Below are 7500 nucleotides of genomic sequence, written 5' to 3' on the forward strand. Positions count from 1 at the left end.
TCGTTGTGTGCGGCCGGACCAGGCGCAGCGGACGGTACCGAGCACTCGGAGGTCGGGCGCTGCCCGCCGGAGGTACAGCGAAAGGCTGCAAACCACTTTCCGCCGCCTCCCTCCGCGGGCGTGAGACCGACGGTCGTCGGGTTTAGTTCCGCGGCTAGAGCAGGACGAGGGGCAGCGAACGGTACCGGAACGAACCCGGTCGCACACCGGGAAGTCGAGTGCCGGGTCTCGAAACGGAGCCGGGTCGGCCCAGTTTAAAACGGAGAAGAGAGTGCTGCCCTCTGCGGGTGAAAACATGGAAGTACGTTGGTTAATGATTTCCAGTTCACCCCGCTTGGTCAGGCCCACTCGGAGGCGGATAACTCCGGAACGCCGAGGCCGATTTCCTCCGGGTATGGCTCGTTGCGTGCGGCAGGAGGAGGCGCAGCGTTCGGTACCGAGCACTCGGAGGTGCGGTGCTGCCCGCCGGAGTGACAGCGAAAGGCTGCGCACCCCTTTCCGCCTGCTAACTCGGCGTCCGTGAGACCGACCGACTCCGCTTTAGCACCGGAGCTAGAGTGGGGCAAGGGGCACCGAAGGGTACCGGAACGATGACGTTCGCACACCGGGAAGTCGAGTGCCGGGCCGCCGAAAGCGAGCAGGGTGCCACCGCTCGGGGCCCCGGTTTGTCCGTCCCACCCGGAGGCCCATATCTCCGGAAGGCACAGGCCGATTTCCTCCGGGTATGGCTCGTTGCGTGCGGCCGGACCAGGCGCAGCGGACGGTACCGAGCACTCGGAGGTCGGGCGCTGCCCGCCGGAGGTACAGCGAAAGGCTGCAAACCACTTTCCGCCGCCTCCCTCCGCGGGCGTGAGACCGACGGTCGTCGGGTTTGTTTCCGCGGCTAGAGCAGGACGAGGGGCAGCGAACGGTACCGGAAGGAACCCGGTCGCACACCGGGAAGTCGACTAGCGGGCCGCCGAAAGCGAGCACGGGGCCCCGGTTTGTCCGTCCCACCCGGAGGCCCATATCTCTGGAAGGCACAGGCCGATTTCCACCGGGTATGGCTCGTTGTGTGCGGCAGGACCAGGCGCAGCGGACGGTACCGAGCACTCGGAGGTCGGGCGCTGCCCGCCGGAGGTACAGCGAAAGGCTGCAAACCACTTTCCGCCACCTCCCTCCGCGGGCGTGAGACCGACGGTCGTCGGGTTTGTCTCCGCGGCTAGAGCAGGACGAGGGGCAGCGAACGGTACCGGAACGAACCCGGTCGCACACCGGGAAGTCGACCAGCGGGCCGCCGAAAGCGTGCTCGGGTCCCCGGTTTGTCTGTCCCACCCGGAGGCTGATATCTGAGGAAGTCCGAGGCCGATTTCCTCCGGCTAACTCGGCGGGCAATGTGTCCCCCCCCCACCATCTTCGGCTGATTACCGTGGCTGGACCGGATCAAGGAGCAACGGAACCGTGCCAGAACGACGTCGGTCGGACGGCGTGAACTGATAGTGCCGAGGCCGGAAACCGAGCCGGAAATGTGCACCGATTTATTGGTCCCACTCGCAGGCCCATATCTCCGGAAGGCCGAGGCCGATTTCCTCCGGGTATGGTTCGCTGCGTGCAGCCGGAAGGGGAGCAGCGGACGGCACTGAGCAGCCGGAGGTGCGGCGCTGCCCGCCGGAGCTGCAAGCGAAAGGCTGCGCACCGCTTTCCGCTGGCTAACTCGGCGGCCGTCAGGCCGACCGACTCCGCTTCAGCACGGGAGCTGGAGTCGGGCAAGGGGCACCGAAGGGTACCGGAAGGATCACGTTCGGACACCGGGAAGTCGAGTGCCGGGCCGCCGAAAGCGAGCTCGGGGCCCCGGTTTGTCCGTCCCACCCGGAGGCCCATATCTCGAGAAGGCACAGGCCGATTTCCTCCGGGTTTGGCTCGCTGCGTGCGGCCGGACGAGGCGCAGCGAACGGTACCGAGCACTCGGAGGTGCGGCGCTGCCCGCCGGAGGTACAGCGAAAGGCTGCAAACCGCTTTCCGCCTCCTCTCCCCTCGGGCGTGAGACCGACGGTCGTCTGGTTTGCTTCCGCGGCAAGAGCAGGACGAGGGGCACCGAGCGGTACCAGAACGAACCCGGTCGCACACCGGGATGTCGAGTGCCCGGCCCAAACCCGCTACCCCCCCCCCACCCGAAAGCGAGCCACGGTTTGTGGATTAAAAGTGAAGCGGCAAAGATTTGTAAAACAGCGTGAAATGATGAACCAGAAGCCCAAAGTAATGGTGGGAATAAAAGTTCCGAAATGTGAAATGGTGAACCAGAAGTTGTGTGAACTGTTTAACCCAAAGTGGCAAAAATGGATTAAAAGGGGTGAAATGATCGACCGCAAAGCAGGGCAAGCATTAAACAAAAGCAGCAGCATTTTTTAAAAAGGGACAAATGGTTTACCAGAATCCCAAAAGAATGCTCAGAGACTTAAGTGCCAAAGGGGAAATGGTTAACCAGTAGCTGGGTGAACTGTTTAACCAAAAGTGGGAAAAAGGATTAAAAGGGGTGAAATGATTAACCAGAAGGCGAAAGCAATGTGCCGCGTCAAAGTCCTAAAGGGGAAAAGGTTGACCATAAAGCAGGGAAATGATTAAACCAAAGCAGAAAAATTCAGTAAAAAGGGGCAAGTGGTGAACCAGAAGTTGGGTGAACTGCTTAACCAAAAGTGGGAAAGAGGATTAAAAGGGGAGAAATGTTGAACCAGATGTCGAAAACAATGCGCGGCGATGAAGTCTGAAAGAGGAAAAGGTTGACCGCAAAGCAGGGAAAGGATTAAACAGAAGCAGCAATATCTTTTAAAAAGGGACAAATGGTGAACCAGAATCCCAAAAGAATGCTCAGAGACTTAAGTCCCAAAGGGGCAAATGGTTAACCAGAAGCTGGGTGAACTGTTTAACCAAAAGTGGGAAAAAGGATTAAAATGTTGTGAAATGATTAACCAGAAGGCGAAAGCAAAGTGCGGCGGCGAAGTCCTAAAGGGGAAAAGGTTGACCATAAAGCAGGGAAATGATTAAACAAAAGCGGAAAAATTCAGTAAGAAGGGGCAAATGGTTAACCAGAAGTTGGGTGAACTGCTTAACCAAAAGTGGGAAAAAGGATTAAAAGGGGAGAAATGTTTAACCAGATGTCGAAAACAATGCGCGGCGATGAAGTCTGAAAGAGGAATAGGTCGACCGCAAAGCAGGGAAATGATTAAACAAAAGCAGAAAAATTCAGTAAAAAGGGGCAAATGGTGAACCAGAAGCTGGGTGAACTGCTTAACCAAAAGTGGGAAAAAGGATTAAAAGGGGAGAAATGTTGAACCAGATGTCGAAAACAAGGTGCGGCGATGAAGTCTGAAAGAGGAATAGGTCGACCGCAAAGCAGGGAAAGGTTTAATCAAAAGCAGCAATATCTTTTAAAAAGGGACAAATGGTGAACCAGAATCACAAAAGAATGCTCAGAGACTTAAGTCCCAAAGGGGAAATGGTTAACCAGTAGCTGGGTGAACTGTCCAACCCAAAGTGGGAAAAAGGATTAAAAGGGGTGAAATGATTAACCAGGAGGCTAAAGCAATGTGCCGCGGTGAAGTCCTAAAGGGGAAAAGGTTGACCAGAAAGCAGGGAAAGCATTAAACAAAAGCGGCAACATTTTTTAAAAAGTGGCAAATGGTTAACCAGAATCCCAAAAGAATGCTCAGAGACTTAAGTCCCAAAGGGGAAATGGTGAACCAGAAGCTGGGTGAACTGGTGAACCAAAAGTGGGAAAAAGGATTAAAAGGGGAGAAATGATTAACCAGGAGGCTGAAGCAATGTGCCGCGGTGAAGTCCTAAAGGGTAAAAGGTTGACAAGAAAGCAGGGAAATGATTAAACCAAAGCGGAAAAATTCAGTATAATGGGGCAAATGGTTAACCAGAAGCTGGGTGAAATGGTTAACCAAAAGTGGCAAAAAAAGATTTAAAGGGGAAAAATGATTAACCAGAAGTCGACAACAATGCTCGGCGATGAAGTCTGAAAGGGGAAAAGGTTGACCAGAAAGCAGGGAAACGATTAAACAAAAGCGGCAACATTTTTTAAAAAGTGGCAAATGGTTAACCAGAATCCCAAAAGAATGCTCAGAGACTAAGTCCCAAAGGGGAAATGGTTAACCAGAAGCTGGGGGAAATGGTTAACCAAAAGTTGCAAAAATGATTAAAAGGGGTGAAATGATTAACCAGGAGGCTGAAGCAATGTGCCGCGGTGAAGTCCTAAAGGGGAAAAGGTTGACCACAAAGCAGGGAAAGCATTAAACAAAAGCGGCAACATTTTTTAAAAATTGGCAAATGATTAACCAGAATCCCAAAAGAATGCTCAGAGACTAAGTCCCAAAGGGGAAATGGTTAACCAGAAGCAGGGGGAAATGGTTAACCAAAAGTTGCAAAAATGATTAAAAGGGGTGAAATGATTAACCAGGAGGCTGAAGCAATGTGCCGCGGTGAAGTCCTAAAGGGGAAAAGGTTGACCACAAAGCAGGGAAAGCATTAAACAAAAGCGGCAACATTTTTAAAAAAGTGGCAAATGATTAACCAGAATCCCAAAAGAATGCTCAGAGACTAAGTCCCAAAGGGGAAATGGTTAACCAGAAGCTGGGGGAAATGGTTAACCAAAAGTTGCAAAAATGATTAAAAGGGGTGAAATGATTAACCAGGAGGCTAAAGCAATGTGCCGCGGTGAAGTCTGAAAGAGGGAAAGGTTGACCAGAAAGCATTAAACAAAAGTGGCAACATTTTAAAATAATTGGCAAATGGTTAACCAGAATCCCAAAAGAATGCTCAGAGACTAAGTCCCAAAGGGGAAATGGTTAACCAGAAGCTGGGGGAAATGGTTAACCAAAAGTTGCAAAAATGATTAAAAGGGGTGAAATGATTAACCAGGAGGCTAAAGCAATGTGCCGCGGTGAAGTCCTAAAGGGGAAAAGGTTGACCAGAAAGCAGGGAAAGCATTAAACAAAAGCGGCAACATTTTTTAAAAAGTGGCAAATGGTTAACCAGAATCCCAAAAGAATGCTCAGAGACCAAGTCCCAAAGGGGAAATGGTTAACCAGAAGCTGGGGGAAATGGTTAACCAAAAGTTGCAAAAATGATTAAAAGGGGTGAAATGATTAACCAGGAGGCTGAAGCAATGTGCCGCGGTGAAGTCTGAAAGAGGGAAAGGTTGACCAGAAAGCATTAAACAAAAGTGGCAACATTTTTTAAAAATTGGCAAATGGTTAACCAGAATCCCAAAAGAATGCTCACAGACTAAGTCCCAAAGGGGAAATGGTTAACCAGAAGCTGGGTGAAATGGTTAACCAAAAGTTACAAAAATGATTAAAAGGGGTGAAATGATCAACCAGAAGTCGAAAACAATGTGCGGCGATGAAGTCCTAAGGTGGAAAAGTTACCCAGAAGGCAGGGAAATGATCAAACGAAAGCAGCCAAAAAATTATTAAAAGAGGGGAACTGATGAACCAAAAGATGAGAAACGGCCCGCAGAGACTAAGTCCAAAACGGGAACTGGTGAACCGGAAATGATTAACCAAAAACTAAGTCCGAAGAGGGAACTGGTAAACCAGAACTGAGTAACCAGATTTTTAAAATTAATTATAAATGGGGAAACGATTGAGCAAAAGGCGGAAATTAAGTCACAGGGACCAGGTCCGAAAGGGCAAGAGGTTACCCCGTAGGGGGCATTCGTCAACTCAATCTGAAAATTTTGGAGGCAAATCTGACCAAAATGCGGAAATCGGACCACACCGCGAGGGGCGCCATTCGACGGGGCAGGGGTAGACGCGTCGAACGGTGCCTGAAGGTCCCGGCTGCGACACGTGAGTCCGGAGATATGGCCAGTCAAAGTCTGATGGGAGGTACCGAAGCCGAAAAATCGAAACGCGTTTGCGGCGATTCGGTGTCAGAAAGTCGGTCACGAATTCAAATTCGTCCCGCTGATTCGCCAATTGCCAGCCGGTTCCGGGGGGATTGGCGGGGTACCTGCAGGATAGTAAGAGGTGGCATGTCGAGACTTAGCCTGTTTACCAGACTTGTGTCCAGCGCCTCCAGGTCTGCAGAGACCGACCCGGGCTGCCGCCCAACCGACTTTTAAGCCTTTTGGGAGTGGGAATTTTTCCCATTTTTCCCCATTTTTCGGGTTTTTTGGTCGGGCTTGAAAACGGCGGCCCCGAGGCCTCCCGGGGCTGGCGGGCTTCGGCTCCCTTGCGAGAGGGTCCGAATTCCACCCGTTTAAGCCCAGAAAGGAGTTCGGAAGTCAGTCGGTCGAGGGAACCCCTTCGGAAGTCCGACGGGGATGGATTCGGCCGGCGTTTCGGATCTCCGGTCAGAGGATTCCCCCCCTGGGCGGGGGGGTGCGAGTAGCTGCCGGCAAACGGTCCCTTGCACTTGTGGCACAAAAAGTCCGAGCACAGGTTAATGAGTTGGCCGCGGAAGCCCCTATGCCGAAATGAGAAAGCCCCCGTTGCGGGGATTTAGTGACGCATCTGCGGCCGGAGGTGGGAGGCCGTCCTGCCGAATTGACACTTGTCATTCGGGCACCTAGGGATTGGTCGGGTACCCGGAGATTTTCGAGAACACGATTTTCAGAGCTTTCTCTGACAGCCCAGGTGCACTTTAAGAGTGCCTGAAAAAGTGACACTTGGCAAAAGGCTCTCAATTTCAAAGCGGAGACCTTTACAAGAGCACTCGGAAGTCACCTGTCAGCATTTAAAGCTACATCAGGCGGCAATTTTCGAACTCTTTGTCAGTCTGAAATCGTGTTGAGCCTCGACAGCGTCGGGCTCAGGCAGGAGGAGCTTGCCAGCAGAGAGAGGCTCACCATGGATTGCTGGTGGATGCTTTTCGAAAACATATACACATTATATTATATTATAATAATATAAAGAAAAAAAAGAGTTTCTCAAAATCTCTGTGACACTTTGCAGATTTTTTTGAAAGCCAATAAAGAGAACTCTTTAACTTGAAAGTCAACTGTGCCGGCATAGCGATGACTTTTAAAACAGGTTGACACTTTCGAGCCGCGGCGGCTCTGAATCACCCCAGACACCAAGTGTGTTTGTGGGCAAGGCACCGCGGCCGGTGGGCTGCTTTTATAATAACGGGCACGCAGACTTTTTGAGAGGAATCGGTACTCTCTTCCGATCGATTTGGCGACTCGCGTCCGACATGGGAGGGCCCGAGCGGTCCAGCCAAGGCTGGTGTTCAGGCTCGTCAGGTTCCTCTCTCTGTCCCAAGTGGCAGACGGACAGTTTTAAAAGTCAGTGGGTTTTGTCGGCACGACTCTCCTGTTCACCCGCTGGCGTATTGCTCTCTTGTGAGGCCGAGAAGTCCACCTGTGTTGTCTAACAGAGGTCCGATTCAAGCTCCAGAGCCCGGGTGTCTGCCGTCTCGAGTGGAGCGGGAATGTGCACAGCAAGTCCCGTTCTGGTAGCTGAACACGAGATTTCTCTAGCAACTGAGCACCAAAACACGTCACCCTTTTAGAGC

This window comes from Heptranchias perlo, unplaced genomic scaffold, assembly GCF_035084215.1.
Source record: "Heptranchias perlo isolate sHepPer1 unplaced genomic scaffold, sHepPer1.hap1 HAP1_SCAFFOLD_632, whole genome shotgun sequence".
NCBI lineage: Eukaryota > Metazoa > Chordata > Chondrichthyes > Hexanchiformes > Hexanchidae > Heptranchias > Heptranchias perlo.